This window comes from Dioscorea cayenensis, chromosome 16 (genome assembly GCF_009730915.1).
Source record: "Dioscorea cayenensis subsp. rotundata cultivar TDr96_F1 chromosome 16, TDr96_F1_v2_PseudoChromosome.rev07_lg8_w22 25.fasta, whole genome shotgun sequence".
Taxonomy (NCBI): Eukaryota; Viridiplantae; Streptophyta; class Magnoliopsida; order Dioscoreales; family Dioscoreaceae; genus Dioscorea; species Dioscorea cayenensis.
The window spans coordinates 3248899-3273079 of NC_052486.1; the positions used below are offsets into that span (position 1 = coordinate 3248899).

Genomic DNA, 24181 nt, shown 5'->3' on the forward strand with positions numbered 1-24181 from the left:
TTGTAGTCAACTTTTACAATATATTTTTATATATTAGACCCCATGTTTTTGTCATTCATCATGCATTCTTCTTAACTTTTATGTGTAATTCTTCTCTTTAGCTAAAATCTATTTTTTTAGCATTCATTGTATCTTGGTAGCTGAGGAAACAAAAAAATGGCAAGCTCAGCAAGACATATAACCATGTGTAGCAGGACTGACTGTGGAACATAAATACAATGGGATCTAGATTAGACATAGAAAAGAAAGCTGAAAAGCAGTGGAGAAAAAGGAGGGAAAGGCAAACACTGGGAGATCCGGAAAGAGAAGGGGGACTTGAAAGGAAGTTTGAGTAGAAAAGTATAGGGAGTTTTTCTCTTGTCTTTGATTTTTGTATTTTTGACATTAAAATGCTTGGATTAAGTTTTTCAGCTTGTAATCTTGTTATGGGAGAGTAGAACTCTTAGCCTATGATTTGGTTAGCCCAAGGTTGTGGAGAAATGACTATGTTTTGAAATACTCTTTTCTTTCAATGATATCATGCCTTGATTTGGTTCTAAATTCTTCTAACTTGTGGATGTGAAAGCATTTACTTGTATGATTTTAGAGGCTCAGGTTTATAGAAAGGTGAACCTTGAGTCTTGGACTCTTTTAGAACCAAACTTAAGATCTTAGGTTGGATTTCTTGAGGCTTTGATAAATTGTCTTGTGATTAAAGGCTTGATTTAGGCTAATTATCATGAAAATAGGGGTTAGTTAAGATTAAACCACCTTGTTGTACATTGAAAGAGTACAACTAGCATTTCTTTTTGGCAATTGCCTTCAAAGTAAATCTTTTGATACAAGAGAGATTCCAAACATACACTCCATTACACCTTGTGATAAAACCCATCCTAGGGATCGATTTATTTGAGATTTTCCTCATAGCTAAGCCTATTCTACTTTTAATTTATGCAAATTTCTCTTACTTTAATTCCTTGTTTTACTTCGTTCACACTCATATCATATATTTGTCTAGCTAAATTCTACTTGCAACTAATTGGTAATCAACACCATTGTCTCCATGGGATCGATATCTTAAATACTACTTGGTAAAACCGTACTTTTGCGGGCATATAACAAATTGCATGGTTTATAATTGATCATTTTGATGATAGAATACTTCTTGTACAAGAAAAAATTATGAAATATGCATAAAAATCTCTTTTTTTATAGCCTACACATCTAACTATTATTAAAAGAGAAGATCATGCAGCAAAATTGAGATCATTTAGGGGGCATTTGGATTGCATCAATGATTCCCCTCTAACAGGGAATTATTGCTTGCCCCAATGAATACTTATATTTGGGTGTGCATATAGGGCAATCATTACCCCCATGGGCGGATAATCACCATTCCACCTATTTTGTACAAAATGGATAGGGAATGGATATTTTCATGTCCATTTTACCCTCCCCAATATATATATATATATATATATATATATACGACAACATATATATATATATATACATAATATTAATTTTAGTTGATAGTTCCTCATAGCCTCTCAAACCGACACTTGGACCTTGAAGATTGGTTTAATAAAAACATATGACATTACTTAATAGTTCCTCAAGCCCTCTCCAAATGACATTTGGAACATCATCATTGGTTTGTGTATTTCCCTTCATATCCCCACCATATGCATAGTATTAATTTTGGTTAGGCGATTGTTTTTTTTTAAATCTTAAGCTTAATTTATATAATAATAACAAGAAACACATCCCAGATTCCCAGTTCAAAGAAACACAAAATATTTAAAATATTCTTATAACTATAACACATGTCACATATCTATTGATTCTTTCTAAATTTTTGGGATCATAATCAAATTCTATCATTTATTAGTTTTTTTTTAATTTTCAATAAATAAAATGAATGATTAATTATCTTTGGCTTTAACCCTACCCGCCTCGCATTCCAACCTTGGTCAATTAGATATTCTCCATTTCTCGATCTTGAGCTCCTTCTTCGTTCTCTCCTATCGAACTTCTCCATGGCTTGATTGTTGTTTATGATGTGGAATTTAGATCATTTTCATGCATGGATTCATGAAGCTCCACCACACCATGAAGGTCTTCCTCCTAACACCTCTCTAAATCCCCAATCATTTTTCCTAATTTACCCCATTTTTTATCTCATCAGGAGCATATGTTGGGCCTCATCGAAACGGTAGATCTGATTTCTCCTACCCAATCGCTGATCTAGCAAGGCAGCGGTGCACCGACCCACAAATCGTGGATGCTGGTTGATGAGTTACAGAGAGACATGGAGGGCATTAGATGGGGATCATGTCGTGTGGGTTCTGTTCTTACCTTTGGATCTTCACTTGTGAGTGCTACTACCTTGATCGCCAATGACTTATCACCACGTCATCATCCGAATGACGTCGCTCTAGTGGTTGGGAAGAAGATATGTTGAATTAGAATAAGGAACAAAGATTCTACTCACTGAACTCGCCTTGGAGTTCTTGATCTGCAGAAAAAGAAACCCCTATTACTTGAGCTGAAGCTTTCTTCAATGAAATAAATCTGCAAAAAAACTTAAGGATCTACACAGAAACTCCAATGGCCGGATAATCACCATTTCACCTATTTTTGTACGAAATGGACGGGGAATGGACATTTTCATGTCCATTTTACCCTCTATATATATATACATATAACAATATATTAATATATGAATATTAAAATAATTAATATTTGATTATAATAATCATATAATAATTATATATTATATTAATATTTATTTTAAATACAAGTCATGAAATTAAATATTAAATTATAATAATTATAATGATTAATTATTAATATAAATTAATTCATACATTTAATCATAATAATTAAAGTAAAATGACATTTTTGCCCTTGGCGATATATTTAATTAAATGAAAATAAGTAATTTAAACAATTAATTGTAATCATTAAAATGAATAATGATATTTAAAATATTCAGTAAACAAGGAAATTCACTCTTTCATATTAAAGTATAAAATTAATTTTACAGCATAGCTTTCCATTAATTTTCCATTCCCAATAAATTACTCTTTTACTTTTCTATTCTCAAAAAATTACCCTAACCAAACATAATTTTCATTCTCATCACCCCATTCTCATTACCCTTTCCGTTCCTATCCCCCAATTCCCATTCCACAAACCAAATGCACCATTATTGGCATAGATGGAGCAACGTTTGTCTTTTAGCACTTTTACTAATTCAAAGAAGTAGAGTAAGATGTTGTGAGAGTTACCCTTCAAGGTATTTTGCAAAAGATAACATAAGAAAGGCATACATCTAATTCATATATGGATTTAATTTGTTATAATTCTCATTTTTAATTTGATCTATGAATCGTCATATTGTGCATAAAATTAACCCACTTTTTCATAGATGGTTATATATTCACACAATTGAGAAAATTATACCCTTGTCTAAAGGTGACATTTTTAATAGGCTACTATAATAATTTTAGTTTTGCTCACATTTTTATTTATATTTGTGTTTACAAACTAAAAAGCTTTAGTTTTTCACATTAATATTTAGTCTTGATATTGGTATTTATGTTGTTATTAACAAGCAGAAGATTTATATAATTTTTCTATTGTTGTTGCATGATTTATGATTAGATGATTTGAATTTGATCATTTGGATGAGTAAAGAGTTTTGTAGAAGAACAAATTATAAAAGAATGTAAAAAAATCTCTCAATATTCCTTTACCTATATATAATACAATTAATGCAAGAGAGCAACATGCAACAAAATTCAAATCATTTATTGTAATAGATTGAGCATTGTTTATGCCATTTAGTACTTTTTGTGTGTAGAAAGAAGCAGAGAAAGATGCATTAAGCATCACATTCAAAGGGATTTTATAAATAAAAAACAAGATGAAATACATTTGATTCACTTGGGAATTTCTTTTGTCATAATTTTTATTTTAACAGGATATATAAATCTTTATGGTGTGTAGAAAATTGACTCATTTTTCATATATGGTCATTAACGCAATTGAGAAGTGGCCCCCTTTCCAAAGGTGATATTTTTAATAGCTTATGATAATGATCTAGTTTTTACTCATATTTCAGGTTGTGTTCACAAGCTAAAAAGCTAAACTTTTCACATGAAGGTTTTTGCTTAATCTTGGTGTTTATATTATTATTTGTTGGTTGAAGGTATATAGAGTTTCTTTTGTCATTGTTGCCGCTATTTGATTGCATGATTTAAAATAGATCATTTTCATGACAAAACACTCATTGTACAAGAACAAATCACAAAAAGCATGCACAAAAAAATCTCTTTATTTCCTTTACCAATATGATAAATTATTAATGAAGGAAAACAACATGTACCAAAATTGAAATAAATTATTGTCATAGATGCGGCAATATTTGTCTCATCCATCACTTTTAGTAATCGAAAAATATGTAGAGTAAGATCTTGCGAGAATTACCCATAGAAATTTTTTTCAATGGATATTAAAATTGCACACATCTCGATTTTTCTTATGGATTTATTTGATGATAAATCTTATTTTAATTAAATCTATGAATCTTTATTTGTGTAGAAAAATTGACTTACTTTCCATCAATGGTTATTCGTGTGATTGAGAAAAAGGTGCCTTGTCCAAAGATGTGTTTTTGTAATCACATAATATTCTATAATATGATTTGAGCATCAATCAATCATACATTCTTTGGTATGATTTGAGAATCAATTAATTATACATTCTTTGGTATGATTTGAGGATCAACTGATTACCTAAAGATAACAATTGTAATATTCTCCGTTATTTAGATTCCTATTGTAAATACTAGACTCTCGAAATAGGTATATGATTTGAGGATCAATCGATTACCTAAAGATAACAATTGTAATATTCTCCGTTATTTAGATTCCTATTGTAAATACTAGACTCTCGAAATAGGTATATGATTTTATTATCAAACACACAATCAATGAAAATTATTTCTCTACCTTTGTCTTTCATGGTATCAAGAGCTTCTTAATTTTTTTTTTCGGTCCTTTTCTTCTCCCACCTCTCATCAAACAACAAGTCAACCCTACAGGCAATATTTTTCAAACACCATGTCCCCAAACACTCCACAAACAATATACACCCCAACCATGCCAATTCACAACATCACTTCCTTCATTACTATTACTTTAGACTTTACAAACTATTTGACGTGGTGCAATCAAGTAGACACATCGATGGATCCTCCTCAACACCGGACCTTTCCATACTTGTGTTTTTTCAATGTCAACGACATGATCGTCTTGTTTATAGTTGCGTTACTGCAACCATGTCATCAAGCATCACCTCTTTAGCACTTGGATATTCCACTTTCATGCACTTTGGGTCGAACTTGAGCAACACTTCCTGCTAGCGGTCTAGTGCTTGCCGTTCTTTTACTTCACGCTCGCCTTCACCCGACAACTAAAGGCAATCGGGTCCATTACAGATTACCTTGCTGGAATCTCAAGCAATTATGGCGAATTGGCCGATGTTGGAGACCACATTGACGATGAAGATCTTGTTCTATTCACAATCAATGGCTTACCCTCAAAATTTGAAGCTTTTATCACTGCCATTGAGAATCTGCCTTCTCCTTCCTTAAATTTGCAGAACCATGTCGTGCCCGCTAGTTGGGATCATCTCGGACCCTAAATCACTCGACTCCACGAAACTTTATGTCTCAACCCAAAATCACGTCTCACATTACCAACAACCTATTCCCAATAACCCTTATGTTTACGCCTCATCCCAACTTAATAGCCATAGAAATTCCCCACAATGTCAAATTTGCAGGGACATATTGCTGCAACTTATGGTTATCGATACTCTGAATCCCGTAATAACTCTAAAAACCAAAACTCCACTTACCACGAAAGGCCTTTTTCTACCTTCAACCATACTTGTAACACCCATACCTTTGCCTTCAACCCCAATTTACTACCCTTATGGCTCCCTGACACTGGTGCTACATCTCACATGACGTCCCGATCCACAAGTAGTAGAATCCGTCTCCCTATATCAAGGCTCCACTCAAGTGATTGTCGGTAATGGTAATAATCTTCCCATTTCTTCTATTGGCAAATTGAGATTCTCCACACACATTTGATATTTCCACCTAAAAGATGTTTTAATTGTGCCTCACCTTACTGTAACTCTTTTATTTGTTGCCAAGTTTGTTAAAGATAACTCATATCTCATTGAATTTTACCCCTTTATTTATGTTGTGAAGGACTTCCACACTAGGATACCATTTCTCACAGGCAACATCCACAATAATCTCTACCCTATGCAAATTCCTTCCATATTCCATAATCATGTTGCTTTTTTGGCTTTCAGTCATACCCCTCTTAATTTGTGGCATCAACGACTTGGACACCCATGCCAAGCCATCATGGCTCGTCTTCCTAGTCCTTTATTTACAAAATCTAATGTAATAAAATCTTGTTCTTCTTGTTTTCAAGGAAAAAGCACTCGTCTCCCACTTTCTTTATCTACTCGGACTACCAATGCACCTTTACACCTTATTCATTGTGATCTCTGGGCCCTTTCCCCATCTTTTTCTCTTTCTGGTTATAGATACTTCATTGTTTTTATTGATGATTTTAGACGCTTCACTTGGATTTTTCCCCTTACTCACAAGTCCTAAGCCCTTTCTCACTTCCACCAATTCAAAAACTACATCCGAAAACCTCTTTTCCACCACAATCATGTTTTTTCCAATATGATGGTGCGCTGAACTTTACTAAAAGGTCCCTTTGCCCATTACCTCATCCTTTCATGGTATTTCCCTATCGAATCTTCTATCCTTATACCCCTCAACAAAAATGGGCTTACTAAGAGGAAAATTCAACACATCCACTGAAACCGGCCTCACTCTTCTTATCCATGCATCCTTTTTGGTTTGAGGCCTTTTCTCTGTCGTCTATCTTATTAATCTTCTTCCCATTGTTCATAACAAATCTCCCACACGAACTTCTCTATACCACAAAACCCGATCTTGCACATATAAGAGTTTTTTGGGTGTACTTGCTTCCCTTTTTAGGGTTCCACCCGAACGGATAAGCTTACACCCAAATCCACCCCTTGTGTCTTTTCTTGGATATTCTAATTTATACAAGGGTTATCATTTTTGATCTTCTGACCTCTAAAAGTCCATATATCTCGATATGTTAGATTTGTTGAAATTGACTTCCTATATAAAAATCAGCTTGGCCAACCTCCCTTTCCCTCACCATCTCGCGTTACCCTTCCTCTTTCTCCTCCACCTATACCCACTCCTACACCTCTACCTCAACAAACCTTTTTACCACCTCCTCCCCATCCTCATTACCAGCACCTTCTCCACCACCATCACAACATCCGATGACTACCAGTAACCAAGATGGTACTCGTATCCTTCATAATTTCCCTAACCATGTCACTTACACCACCATTACTTCATCTTCTAATCCTGACCCCACATCTTTTACCCAAGCTAATAAATATTCCCACTGGCGACAAGCTATGCTTGATGAATTTTAAGCTCTTCATCGTAACCAAACTTGATCCCTTATCTATTCACCACCAAATGCTAATATTGTCGAATGTAGATGGATTTTTAAAACCAAACAAAAATCTGATGGAACCCTTGACCGCTATAAGGCTCACCTAGTTGCTAAAGGATACCGTCAATCTCTTGGCATTGACTATACCGATACATTCAGCCCTGTCATCAAACCCACTACTATTTACATCATTCTTACCATTGCCTTAACTCAAAATTGGCCAATTCATCAACTTGATGTCAATAACACTTTTCTTCAAGGCACTCTTTCCAAACCAGTCTTCATGTCTCAACAGCCAGGCTTTGTTGACCCTCATCATCCTCACTATGTATGTCATCTTCACAAAGCTCTTTATAGTCTCAAACAAGCATCTCGTGCTTGGTTTCATTATCTTAGCCAAAAACTTCATGACCTTAATTTCATCTCCTCTAAAGCTGATACATCCCTCTTTATTCACTCTACACCAACCCATACTACTTTTGTTTTGATTTATGTGGATGATATCTTGGTGACTGGTTCCTCTCCAACCTTTCTCGCTTTTCTTATACAAGACCTTCACACCACCTTTACCATTAAAGACCTTGGTCCCATTCATTATTTTCTTGGCATTGAGGCCCAATTCACATCAACTGGTCTTCTCCTCACTCAAACCAAATATATTAAAGATATTCTGCATCGCGCTCAACTTCACAACTCTAAATCTGTTTCTACACCTATCACTCATACATTACCTCTATCAAAGAACCATGGCACTCCTTTATCTGACCCATCCGAGTAACGCAGTACAGTCGGTGGTCTTCAATATCTTTGTCTCACCCGTCCTAACATCCAATTTGCTGTTATAAAGTATCTCAATTTCTTCATTGCCCTACTAACATTCATTGGGCGCGGTTAAACAGATTTTACATTACTTGCGTTCTACACCATCTCATGGGATCCACCTCACTAAAGCCACCTCACTCAATTTTCTTACCATAAATGCCTACTTCGATGCTAATTAGGCTGGTTGTCCTGATGACCGACGCTCTACCTCTGGTTACTGCATCTTTTTGGGTCCAAATATCATATCTTGGAGTGCAAAAAAGTAGCCCACAGTTGCACGATCCAGTACTAAACTGCATACAGAAGCATTGCACTTGTTATTGCTGAACTTTGTTGGATTCGATCATTACCGATGTTTTGAAACCCGAACCGGACAGGCCGGACGGACTGGTAGAACCGAGAATCGGCCCCCATGCCGGTCTGGGTTTTTTGAAATTGTTGACAGTTAACCGGTCAAAACCCGGTCAAACCGAGCCGGTTTTTACTGGAACCGCTTGACCCCGGTTTAAAGATTTTTTTACTTTTTGGTTAAACCATTAAGGTTAATAGCCTTTCTCGACCTCACAAAAATCTCAACCAAATTCGTGCGCCCGGCTTGCGTCACGGTCAAGGGGGTTTAGATTCCTCGACTTTGTCCCTCTCATCGTCGTTCTCATCTCCGCCTCATATCTTAGCCATAGTACTTTGCCCTTTCCTCCAATTCCCCTTCTCTATCAATGCTTCCATCCTTTCCTTTCTCTCTATAACCTTTGTTTTTTTTTCAGGCATTTTGGATCTACAGGCTCGCTTTTGACAAGCAGCCCCATCAGAACAAGGCCCATTAGGATGGAAACAACTAGTAAACCGTTGATCTCTCTATTTCTAGACTTTTCGTTCATTCTGATATACATTGTTTGAGTGGTTATCAATTCAATGAAATTTTTCTTGAATTTTCACGAATTGTTTCATTGCTTATCTGATTGTGGATATGTTGGTATTTTTGCTTCATTAGCTTGGGGTTTGCATGCTTTGCTGAGTTTATTTGGAGCATTTGTGCAAATGCTTGAATTATAAATTTATAATAAGTGAAAGATGGAAAAGATTTTGAGTAGCTTTTATGCTAGAGTTTTAAGTTTAAGGTGGGATGGTATAATTATACTTCAATTGATAGAATTGGTAACTAAATATAAAATCTAAATGTTTAAGGCATGAGAAATAAGTGGAATTCAAGCTCAAGATCTCACGGAATTAGATATCCTTCGAGGTGGTTAATTTGTTAAATTTTGAGCTATTTTGGATTGCGTTTGAAAATTTGAAAAATTATGTGGGATTATATCTTTGTTTTATGATTTTATCTTTTGATTGTGATAATTTGAAATATTTTTATCTTATTAAATATTTTTTTTCATATTGTTAGTTTAATATATATTATTTAATTATCATGCAAAATATTTATAATTTTATATTATTATATATATATATATGACGTCATCTGGTCTGACCGAAATGGGTCATCCGGTCAGACCGATAAACCCATGACCCAAATATGAAGCCGGTTCACTCCTCGTCCAGTTTTAAAAACATTGATCATTACTCGATTGAAATCGATCTTTTTATCTCACCCTTACTCTCCGGTGTGATAATTTTTGGTGCCATCTTTCTTGCTACAAAACCATGTTTCACATGCTCGAGACCAAACACATAGAGATTGACATCCACTTTGTTCAGGATCTTATTGTCAAGAAGACTCTCATTATTCGACATATACCGGCTCGTCTCAAATTGCTAATGTTCTCACAAAGCCATTATCTATCACAGCTTTTCATCGACTTCGAGACAAGCTCATGGTTTTTTCACTCATGAACTTGAGGGGGATGTAATCATTTAATATTCTATGGTATGATTTGAGGATCAATCAATCACACATTCTTTGGTATGATTTGAGAATCAATCAATTATACATTCTTTGGTATGATTTAAGGATCAGTCAATTATCTAAAGATAGCAATTGCAATATTCTCCGTAATTTAGTTTCCTATTGTAAATACCAGACTCTTGTATAATATATGATTGTATTATCAAACACACAATCAATAAAAATTAATTCTCTACCTTTGTCTTTCAGTTTTAAATAGCTTGTTATAATAAGTTAGTTTTGCTCAAATTTTAGTTATATCTATGTCCATAAACTGAAAACTAAACTTTGACATGAATATGTTTTTCTTAATTTTATTCACACAACCATGAATCCATGAGTGAATTAGATGCAAAACTAACTTATTATCACATGCTATTAAAAAGCTATCTTTTGAAATGGGGATCCCTTTCTCAATTGCATGAATGACCATCTATGAAAAGTGAGTTAATTTCCTACACAAAATAAATTCTAATAGGTCCAATTAAGGATTATAGCAAAATAAATCTACAGGTGAATCGGATGCAATTGCTCTTCTTGTTTTGGATTTTTGCAAAATCCTTCATAAGAAATTCTTATTGTATCTTGCCCTCTGCATTATTAGACAAAGGGGGATACAGGTTCAATAGACAAAGTCAAAGTTGAATGAGTCAATGACAAGAGAGAATAGAGCTTGTTCCTTGTTAATTACCAAAAGTGCTGAACAACACAAACACTACTTTTATTTGTAATAACAAATGCTCAAAAATTTGGATGCTTGTTGTTATATTTCATGAATAATTTCATATGTAGGCAAAGGAATGAGAGATTTTTGTGCATGCTCAAGTAGTTTGTTCTTCTACAAGAATTATCTTGTCATTCAAATGATCAATTTAAATCATGTAATCATAGATGGGGCAACAATAATAGAGAAATTCTATAGACATTTGGCTCATTGATGGCAACATAAACACCAAACTTAAGAAAATGATCCATGTGAAATTTTAGCTTTCAACTTAAAATATAAGCAAAACTAGATCATTATCACGAGCTTTTAAAAAAAATGCCACCTTTCCATGGAGGCATGCTTTCTCAATTACTTGAATGAGCATTTGCGAAATGTAGGTTCATTTTCTATACATATAAAAAGTCATAAATCAAATTAAAGTAAAAATTATGACAAATAAATTCACAAGTGAAGCAAATGCGTGCTTTTTTTTTTGTTCTTTTACAAATCTTTTCAAGTGCAATTCTCGCTATATCTTGCTTTAGTTATTTATTTATTTTTATTACTAAAAGTACTAAATGACACAAAGAGTGGTCTTTGTAACAACAAATTATCTACATTTTGGTGCATTATGTTCTCTTTCATTAATAGTTTGATATGTAAACAAAAGAATGAAAGGTTTTTGTTTATGATCATATAATTTATTCTTGCACAAGAAAGATTCCGTCATCAAAATGATATTACAAACCATGCAATCACAAATAAGGCAACAATAATGGAGAAATTCTATAGATCTTTATCTCTTTAATAATTGCGTAAACACCAAGATTACCAAAGAAAGGTTCATATATGCATGTGAAAGTTTAGAATTCAACTTGTGAATAAAATTATGAATAAAATATGAGCAAAACTTGAATATTGTCAGAAGCTATTAAAAATGCCATCTTCAAACAAGGCAACATTTCTCAATTGCATAAATGACTGTCTATGAAAAGTGATTTAGATTTTATATACAACATAAAGATTCATAGATCCAATTAAAATAAGAACTACAACAAGATAAATTCATATTTTCACACCTTACGTATTATAAAAAAAACAATTCAATTATCAATCATGTTATATAAAACAACTCTATATATTTATGATAAATTACACAACTAATTTGCCTATAGTCAAAGTAATTATTAAAAAGGCATAAAAAAGCAAACAAACAATTAACCTCACTAATGAGATCTCTTGAACTAAAAGAAACGATGGATAAACACTTAAAACAAACTAAATGCTTTAGCAACATCCATATCTTGCAAGGGAAATTGAAATCCAACAAAAGGAAATAATAATATATGTTTTAAGAACACTTAAATGGGTTTCATGCCTGTATGAACTTCATTTTACCAATATGAGAAAGAGCGATGGAGAGCTGTAAATAACAATTAAGGGAAAAAAGGACCAACTTGAAAAAAAAAAACCTAATTATAATGCTAAAAAATGCTTCCATTTTAAATATATATATATATATATATATTTTTCCACTATATATATATATATATATATAAGTGGAAAAAATTAAATTTTGCATACGATGCAGTATCCTTAAGAACCAAGGCATAGTTTAGTGGTTTTCTACCTCGCTTATGTTTAAGAGTCGAAACTCTCAAGCACAATATAAAAAATTAAAAAGGTGATTGTCACCAATTTGTAAAAAATAAAAATAAAAAATAAAAATAAAAATGCAGCATTCAATCACAAGCCATTACAGATTTAGTTTGATTATGATATATATATATATTAGTGTTATACCATTCGATGTCATGGGGGATAAATAGTAAAAATAATACTAATAATAAATTATAAAAATTAATTAAATATAATGAAATTAAGTATTAAGGCACTAAATAAAAAATATTCCAATATAGATTGCTACTCAAAGTTTAAAAAATAATACATCTAATCCAAATTTTGAAAAACTTCTTTGAAAGACCACATTTATAGTTGAATTGGTTGGCTCTCCATCTTTACCACATATTAATATTTTCAATCCTTTCCGATTTATAACTCTAGAGAACGCAACATAAAGTTGTCCATGACTAAAAACTAATTTTTTTTAAAACAACCCAACGTGTGAAAGAGATTGACCTTGGCGCTTGTTGATGGTCATAACATATGAAACATTCAAAGGATATTACCTTCGTTGAAACTTAAAAGCAATCTTGTGCCTAAAGGAGTTAAAGTCATTCATGGATTAAAATTAAATTTTATGCCCTGCATTATTTCTTGAAATAACCTTGGCTTCTAGAACATGATTTCCAAGCTTTAGAATAACCAATCTAGTACCATTACACAAACCAACAGAATAATCAATATTCCTTAATAGCATTACAGTTAGAGGTGGGCACGGGCGCTTCGGCAGCTGCCCGGCCCGAACCGCCCGCGGTTCATCGACTGCAACCGCCCGTCGCATGGGCAGACGAGTTGCACGGGTTGGCTCTCCCTAACCTGGCTCCGGCGGGTTGGCTCGCCGGTCAACCCGGCGGGCCAACCTCGCCGGCCAGTGCATATAAGAACCGGGTTGCAACCGGTCGGGTCGCAGTTGTCAACGGTTGCAACTCAACCCGGGTTGGGAGCCCGTTGAAGCCCAACTGGGCTTCAACGGCTATGAATTTGAAATTCATAGCCGTTGGCCATTATTTAATATTTTTTTAAAATTTTAAAATTTTGAATTTTCAGAAATTCATTTTTTTTAAATTCTTATAAATTTCTATATATATCCCCACCTATTATTTACTTTTTTTACCAATTCTTACTCTTTTCCCAACTCTCTACTCTCATACTCTCTTAATCTCCTACTTTCATTCTCTCTTAATCTCACTCTCTCAAGGCATATTATTTGGATTCTTGGAGTTTAATTATTTGAAGTCAACATTATCAAGCTTAATTCTTGGAGACTTGGAGCGGTGCAAATTTTGGATTTTCTCTTAATTTTTAACATTTCAGAAGTCCACAATTAACAAGGTTGGTGATGATTTAATTTTTATGTTTAGTTATAGTTTTCTAGGCTTGTCTTTTAATCATGCAAGTATTAGTTATATTCTTGAAATATTTATTTTAATTATTAGTTTAGACTTGTGGTTTTTTAAAAGAAATGCATGAAATTATTATTTGTAGTTTTGGTTGACTTTTTTTTTATAAATATTTGGACGAAATTATTATTGAAGACTTGTGGACATATTAAAAATGCATGAAATTATTATTTGTAGTTTTCATAGAGTTGTTTTTTTAAATAATTGTATGAATTTATTTTTAAATATTTGCATGAAATTATTAGTTATATTCTTCATATTTATTTTTATTATTAGTATGGATATGCGGTTTTTTAAAAAAAATACATGAAATTAATATTTGTAGTTTTTGTACACTGCGTTTTTTTTAATATTTGCATGAAATTATTTTTGTAGAGTTGATCTGATGCATTTATTATATTTATTTTTATTATTAGTTTAGAGTTGTGGTTTTTAAAAATGCATGAATGTATTTTTTATGGACTTGTATGAAATTATCTTAACTTGTGGGAGTTTTAAAAAATACATGAAATTAATATTTCTAGTTTTTGCATGAACTTGTTATTCTTTAATATTTGCATGAAATTATTTTTGTAGAGTTAAAATGATGCATTTATGATATTTATTTTTATTATTACTTTAGAGTTGTGGTTTTTAAATACATGAATGTATTTTTTTATGGACTGTATGTAAATTATTTTTTTAACTTATGGGGTTTTTAAAAATACATGAAATTAATATTTCTAGTTTTTGCATGAACTCGTTATTCTTTAATATTTGCATGAAAATTATTTTTGTAGAGTTAAATGATGCATTTATGATATTTATTTTTTATTATTAGTTTAGAGTTGTGGTTTTTTTTGAAAAATGCATTAATGTATTTTATTATGGACTTGTATGTAATTATTTTTAACTTGTGGACTTTTAAAAAGTACATGAAATTAATATTTCTAGTTTTTTTGCATGAACTTGTTATTCTTTAATATTTGCATGAAAATTATTTTTGTAGAGTTAAATGATGCATTTATGATATTTATTTTTATTATTAGTTTAGAGTTGTGGTTTTAAAAAAATGCATGAATGTATTTTTATGGACTTAGTATGAAATTATTTTAACTTGTGGGAGTTTTAAAAAATACATGAAATTAATATTTCTAGTTTTTGCATGAACTTGTTATTCTTTAATATTTGCATGAAATTATTTTTGTAGAGTTAAATGATTTTGCATTTATGATATTTATTTTTATTATTAGTTTAGAGTTGTGGTTTTTAAATGCATGAAATGTATTTTTATGGACTTGTATTTCATGCAAAATGAATGCATCTTTAATATTTGTATGAAATTATTTGTTTGTATTTTATGATATTTGCATGAAATTATTATGTAGTTTTTTGTATACTTGTAAATATTTGCATGAAATTATTTTTAATATTCTTAAATAGTTTTAGACTTGTGTATGCATTTTTTTATATTTGCATGAAATTATTATGTGTAGTTTTTTATACTTGTTTTTGTAAATATTTTGCATGAAATTATTATGTGTATTTTTTGTGGACTTGTTTTTGTAAATATTTGCATGAAATTATTTTCATTATTAGTTGTAGACATGTGGTTTTAAATATTTGCATGAACTTGTTATTTGCAAAATATTTGTAGACTTGTGTGTGTAAATATTTGCATGAAATTATTATGTGTATTTTTTTGTGGACTTGTGTAAATATTTGCATGAAATTATTTCATTATTAGTTGTAGACATGTGGTTTTTTTTTAAATATTTGCATGAACTTGTTATTTGCAAAATATTTGTAGACTTGTGTGTGTAAATATTTGCATGAAATTATTTCATTATTAGTTGTAGACATGTGGTTTTTAATATTTGCATGAACTTGTTATTTGCAAATATTTGTAGACTTGTGGTTTTTTTTTTGTAAATATTTGCATGAAATTTATTTGTTGTAAACTTGAATGAAATAAATTGTTGCATTGTTGATATTAATTTCATTATTAGTTGTAGACATGTGGTTTTAATATTTGCATGAACTTGGTATTTGCAAATATTTGTAGACTTGTGTTTTTGTAAATATTCGCATGAAATTTATTTGTTGTACACTTGAATGAAATAAGTTGTTGTATTGTTGATATTTATTTCATTATTAGTTGTAGACATGTGGTTTTTAATATTTGCATGAACTTGTTATTTGCAAATATTTGTAGACTTGTGTGTGTAAATATTTGCATTAAATTTATTTGTTTGTACACTTGAATGAAATAAGTTGTTGTATTGTTGATATTTATTTCATTATTAGTTGTAGACATATGGTTTTAATATTTGCATGAACTTGTTATTTGCAAATATTTGTAGACTTGTGTTTTTTTTGTAAATAATTGCATGAAATTTATTTGTTGTACACTTGAATGAAATAAATTGTTGTATTGTTGATATTAATTTCATTATTAGTTGTAGACATGTGGTTTTTTTTTAATATTTGCATGAACTTGGTATTTGCAAATATTTGTAGACTTGTGTGTGTAAATATTTGCATGAAATTTATTTGTTGTACACTTGAATGAAATAAGTTGTTGTATTGTAAATATTTGTATGAAAATTATTTGTTGAAGACTTGAATGAAATTAGTTGTTGTATTATTAGATATTAAAATATGGCTTCACGTGGTGGATGCTCTCGAGGAAAAAGCATTGTTGGATCGGCTTCCACTCCCACACCACCTACTCAAGAAAGCAATCCATTTCAAGATTTTGAGAGCCCAATAGAACAATTGACACCGGTTGATCTACCCTCACAAACCGGACAAGCAACCAACTCCACAAAAATTGCCCTCAAATCTAACATTTTTAAAACTCATTTTACAAAGTTGTATATTAATGATGGCATTGTAACACATGGTAAATGTAACTATTGTGGTTCCGAATTTAAACATTGTAACGGTGGAGGATATGGCACATTCAACGTGACACTTGGAGAAGAAGCACCGGACAAGCTTGGACATGCTCGATCACGATCACAAATTCGATTCATCGTGGATGAAGGTGCAGTGCTCGATCATCTCTATTTACATTTTCGCAAGCAAAATACGAGGATAAAATTGCTCGAGACAATTTCAGTAGGCGCTTGCAGTGCTCAACTATCGAACGAGTGTCAAGTTCAAGAATGCATCAATGACACACTACAACCGGCATGCAAGAAGGTTTCAAGGAGGACAATTCAAAGAACAATATTCAAACAATACAAGAATGGTAGGGAACAACTTTGTGAGTATTTTCGTACTTTTAACTCTTCGGTTTCTTTATGTTCCGATGTTTGAACCGATGTTTTTCATGAAAATTCTTTTATGGGTATTACGGCCCATTGGGTTGATGACAAGTGGAATATCCAAAAGCATGTTCTCTCTTTTAGGGTGTTCAACGAGTCTCATAGCGCCGATAATATTTATAGACTTATGCGTGGAGTTATCGAAGAATTTGGTTTAATGTTCAAAATTTTTTCGATTTCTTTTGATAATGCCTCCGCTAATACGGCCTCAATTACACCTCTAGAAGATTTTTTGAGGCCTTCATATGGTGGCAAATATTTTCATATAAGATGTGTTTGTCATGTTTTAAACTTATGTGTGCAAAGTGGTTTGGAAGAGCTTAAAGAATTTGTACTCCGCATTAGGGAGGTCATAGCTTATATGGGAAAAAGCATGACCCTCATGAAACAATGGGCTCGCTATTGTAAAGCACATAACATGAGGGTCAAAAAATTCGCTAAAGATGTCAAAACAAGATGGAACTCAACTTATCGGCTTCTTAGTGCAACATTTCCCTATAGGACATTGTTGACTAAGTTTGTTAATGATTCCTTAGTTGGTTTTTGTTTATATGAGTATAACTGGGTAATTATCGCTCATATTATTGATTTGCTTGTGGTTTTTAACACATGTACTAATTTGTTTTCGCAAGTTTATTTTCCTACTTCCCATTTATTTTTATTTGGTGCTGTTGACGTGGCTGGACAATTTTAAAAGTTTAGATTAGATCCACAATTGTTTAGTGCGTTGATCACTATGAAAATTAAATGGTTGTCTTATTATAAAAATATACCTCATATTGCTTTAGTTGCATTTGTTCTTGATCCAAGGCAGAAGCTAGAAGGTTTGCAGGAATATTTGGACGCATATTACAAATTCTTAGGATTTAATGGAGGACAAGATTCCCAACCGGTTCCCATGAGCTTGCCCATGAGTGACGTGGATACTCAAGAATCTGAACTGGACTCCGACAGCATTGTGGATGTCAATGAAATTGTTGTTGATACTAGGAGTCAACTTGTTGAATTATATGATAGTTATTGTATTAGATATAGTCATATAGTTCCACAGATTGCACAGGAGGCAGTAGGACAATCTAGCAGTGGTGGAGGAGAATCATTCCGGCAGAGGCAAGCAAAGAAGAAACCAAGGGGATCACAATATACAGAGCTCGACTTGTACTTAAACACTACCTTCCAGTTCTCAGAAGAAATCAACACAGACATGAGTTTCAACGTCCTCAACTGGTGGCAAGGTAATGAAAATCCGTACCCCATTCTTTCACTAATGGTAAAGGATATTTTTGCATGTCCTATGTCTACAGTAGCTTGCGAGCAGACTTTTAGCGCAAGTGGAAACATGTTGGATTCGACACGTTCGCAATTGACCCCACAAAATATTGAAATTCAAGTTTGCACGGATGACTGGAAATGTGCTCAAGTTCGGCAACAAGAAGCAGAACAAGGAAGTCCAGATGCTAGTGATTTCTTCTACACAGATAACATGATGAGCACACTTGGCTCGACAGTCATTGAGTCCGACCAAGACCTAGATGGTACCGATTAAGTAAGTAGGTGACCGATTACACTGTGTAACAGAACTACGTAGGCTTTGATTCCTCTCACACCCAGGAAGATACGTAGGCAACTTGATTCGGCATGCAAACGAATTAAGTCCAAGCCATTTATTTTCAAATTTTGTGTAATTTAAGATTTTAGTGAAATTTAGTGTAATACATGGGACATCTCTTATTATTTGGAAACTTGTGGTCTTTATTTTTGGGGTCTTAATTGATTCATCTAGAAAAATTTTCTGAATTTTTCACAAAATTTTTTTGATTTTTGAATTTTTTTCCGAGTTTTCTATCTTTTTTTGAATTATTTTTAATTTTTTAGGTGGGCCAACCGAGCCGGTCCCGCAGGGCCAACTGGAAGCCGGGCCGGTTCCGGGCTCGGCTCCATGTACCCGGACCCGCTGGTCCGACAGGGCCAACCCTGCCCGTGGGTCTCAGCACCCACCGGGCGGGTCCGGGTCGATGGGTCTGGTGAACCCGACCCGTGTCGAGGCCCAGCCCTGGGCCCGATTAACCCAGCCCGCTCCCACCTCTAATTACGATGAATACCGATCTTCAATTCCAATTCATGATTAGGCATCCCTGAGCATTTATGTTTAAAAATTATGGTGTATGAAGATCTTCTAGTAAATCAAAGTTTTGTCAATTTCTGAAATTATCTATAATTATTTTCAATTATAAATAATTTTTAAATTATAAATTTGGTTTTAAAATTTTAGTATGATACCAACGGCCTTTGGGTCAATTGGTACCGGGTCCCTTATGTAGGGTGTTCGTTTCGGGAAAGACCCGAGATCGAATCCCATGTCTACGCAAGGTGAGGGCACGTGGGTCAGCGTTGAGTTTTGCTCCCCACACGTGCACGTCCCTGACTTGCCCTTTAAATGGGGCGCTTGTCGTCTATTTGTCAAAAAAAAAAAAAAAAATTTAGTATGATTTCAAAGATTTTGAAAATATTATATGAAATCTTTATAGTTTAAAAATAATTTTATTTATTCATCCACAAATTTATATATTTATATATATTAATATATTGATAATTGTTAACATAAATTATTTCTTTTCAAAATCAATTAACTAATATAATAATGATAAGATAATATAATATAAGATTTTCTTTTTTTTCTTTTTGTCGAACAATGAAACCCTTTAATCCAAAATGCATATATATATATATATATATATCATCTAATATCAAATATCATATATATATATATATATAACCCATCACATGTGTGTATATATATATGCACTGCAACCCCTCTTATAGTATGTAATTAATGAATTCATATTTCAAATAATTTATTGCATGTAATTATTACATTAATTATGAAATAATATAATAGAATATTAAAAACATAAACTTATTTAAATTTTTTGTCGGTTATCATATATATGTTTTACTAACATTTTCCCTATTTTATATGTTTTGAAACATTTAATATTTTATTTTATTTCTCAAAACAAATTAACTTAATTTTATTCCATACATATTCCAAGTCCAATACAATTTTTTTGGTGATCAAATTACATGTTTTGGTAGGCTTATTCAAGAAAAATATACTTATTTGAAATATTTTTAGTTATCATCATATATATATATATATATGCTTATTAATATCTTTCCTATTTTTATATATTCCGATTTTTGATATTTAAATATCATATATATAAGATTATTAATATTTTCCCTATTTTTATATATTCTTATTTTTTTATATATAAGTGTGTATATATTATAATATGTTATTATAAGATATCTAGATGAAATAAGACAATTAATTAAATTATGTTACGTACCTTGTAGTATTTTTGGAGAATGCCCACAAATAGCTTATGCAATTGCTATTAGCAATGAATTATGATAATCAAATCACTTACTCCAAAAACCATAATATCTTATCTTGTTTTATTTTTATTTACTATTAAAATTTCTAGTTTGTGTTTGATTAGGATTAGGTAAATCAAAGTTTTGTCAATTTTAGAACTATCAATATTTTTTTTTGAATTATAAATATTTTGTAATTATAATTTACTTTTAAAGTTTTAGTAAACTATTAAAAATATTGTGTTTAGTAAATCAAAGTTTTGTCAATTTCCGAAATTATCTATAATTATTTTCAATTATGATTTCAGAGATTTTGAAAATATTATATGAAATTTTTATATTTTAAAAATAATTTTATTTATTCATCCACAAATTAAAAAAATGAAAGGGGTTCATATGACATTTTTATATTTTAAAAATAATTTTATTTATAACTCTAGAGATTTTGGTTGAACAATGAACCCCTTTAACAAAAAAGTGCTTACATATATATATATATATATATATGATATTTGATATTAGATGGTTTAACTTAATATATATATAACTTATTAAAAAAATTTGTCGGTTATCATATATATGCTTACAAATATTCCTTTTTTATATATATTTTTTCAAACATTTAATATTTTATTTTGTTTCTCAAAATAAATTAACTTAATTTTATTCCCTACTCAATACAGTTTTTTTATTTTATAACTAAAAATTGTTTATAGGAATTGATTTTTGTTTTAAATTAAAAATTTAAATATAAAAAATCTTTAATTACCCCACTAAATAAGAAAAATAAATTGTTAATATAATAAATACATTATTTATTTACACATTTTATTCTTGATAAAATCATTGTTATGCATATAAATGATACATGGTAATATTAATATTCATAATAAATGATATAAATAAACTATATTTCTTCATTAAAATTAAATAATAATCATAAATTTAACAAAGTTAAAATGACATAAAACATAAATAAAGTCATCCTTACTACATTGCTAAAATCATTTATTACAAATTAGTCTTGCTTCAATATTATTATTTTGTTGCTTGATATCTGAGTAATTGGAGCGCTTTTTACTATAATTGAAGTGTCATCTTCAACAGTGAATGGATTAGATCGCTTTATAATGGTTTTATTTATTATATTAGCTTCACTTTCAAATATAGAGTCCTGCAAATCAATCAAAGTTTATTAAGTCATAAATTTAATAAAAAAAATTATCATAAAAATAAAGGTGATATCATAAAAATTACTTTCAGCTCAACAATATCAACATAGTCAAGTTGAGAAAGAGCATCAGAGTCATGAAATATTATTTGTTCAAATAAAATCAATTATCAAAATATTAAATATGAAAAATTATTATTAATTAACCAAAACTAATTTGCTTCAAACAAACCTTATTTTTCAAATAAGAATTTGAAATATACTTTGATATTAACTCATATTTTACTTAATCTAGTAACCGGTATAGGACTTTTACAATGTCTGCATGATATTACGAGGTTTTTATTTGAACCTTAAATAGTATTTTTCTTTTCGAAAGTGTCAATCTACGCGAGAGAGGATGGGACCATTGAAATCTACTGATAATTGAGTTATTATATAATGAAATGATCGTGTGCTTGTTAGGGTTTTAGTGTTGTACAATTGAATTTAAATTACAACATTACCTTTTGAATCATGTCTCAAATCATTAGCAAATTTTGTTTACCAAGTAATTTGCAACACTCCACGATCCCCACAAAGAAAGAAGCATACCAAATCTCATACATAGCCCTTACTTGGACCTAAAACCTAATCAATCAAAGCGTTACACAATTAATAAAAATAAACAAACTTTAATTACCCCACTAAATAAGAAAAGTAGATTTATTAGGTATAATAGATTCATAATCTAGTTTGCGACATTTTATGCTTAATGAAATCATTAATATGCATATAAATGGCGCATGGTAATATTAATATACATAACAAATGATATAAATAAACTATATTGTTTTCATTAAAATTAAATGATAATCATAAATTTAACATAGTTAAAATGGCATAAAACACAAATAAAATCATCCTATTAGGGACTCCATTGCTTAAATCATTTATTACAAATTAGTTTTTTTTTTTTTTTTTTTGCTTCAAATTTTTTCATCTTGTTGATGACTTTATAACAATTTTGCCTCATTGTCAGATACAATTATACACATCAATCAAAGTTTATTAAGTCATAAATTTAATACAAAATGATCAAATTCTTCAGCTTCTAAATAGCCATTAATCTCATCTACAAAGTCACCCAATAAAGTACATGAAAGCTTGTTTTTTCCCTGTAAAAACAAAGAAAAGAATACACATCAAAAGTTATATATAATAGTATAAGCAAATAAGAATATACTCTAACATATATAAAAACTTCTGCATAATAAATATGATTATGAGGACTATATTGACAGTGCATATAAATATAAACATATATATAAATCAAAAGCATACTCGAATCTTGAAGCACAACATCCTTGAGTTTTGCTTGTCTCACAAGATTTTTGAATTTTAGCTTATCTTTTGCCAACGACCATATTACATCTTCAACAAAGTTGCATCGTAAAGCATCAATTTTAAAAGCATAATAATTACAAAAATAATTACATAAATAGTTAAATACTTCGCAAAATAATGTCGGGAGTTCAGCGTGAAACCAAAATATTAACAAAGCGATCAAAAACCTAAAAATATTGTATTGAAAAATTTTTCATCTATAGCATCTATAAATCAATAGTTTTATCTCGAGGACATGTTCATCAATAATAAGAACCATCTCAATGGTATTAATTTCTGATTTAAATTGGAAGCATAGGATCTCTCAAAATCTAACAACCGAAGCTTAAACATAATCTCTAATATTAAAATTTAAATAAAATAGGATATTTATTATTATTAATTTTATAATTTGATATATGATATATGATAAATAATATTATAATCTGATAAACAAAAGACTTTAATTTATCACGATATAAATTAACAAATTTCATATTTTAAAATTTAAAAATCTATTTTAAAAATATTAACTAAATAAGAGAGATAAGTTCTATTATCATGAAAAAATAATCTAGTTGTATTTTTAAATTAAATAGTAACATAATTATAATTATTAAATATTATTTTAATATTTTATTTAGGTTTTTATGAGAGCTTGACACGTCATACTTTTGTCTTCTACTTTAATATATATATATATATTAGATTTTACTATTCATCCACAAATTTACATATTTATATATATTGATAATTCTTAGCATAAATTATTCTTTACTTCTAATATTTTTCAAAATCAATTAACTACATGAGAAGATTTTATTCACTTGGTCGAACTATGAACTCCTCTAATCTCAAAAATGCA

The 24181-nt window shown here is 30.8% G+C and overlaps 1 pseudogene; it reads left to right on the plus strand.

The window, feature by feature from the left end:
- Positions 1 to 16728: 16728 nt before the first annotated feature.
- The window catches only part of LOC120279205, a 14318-nt pseudogene continuing 6865 nt past the window's right edge, over positions 16729 to 24181 (plus strand).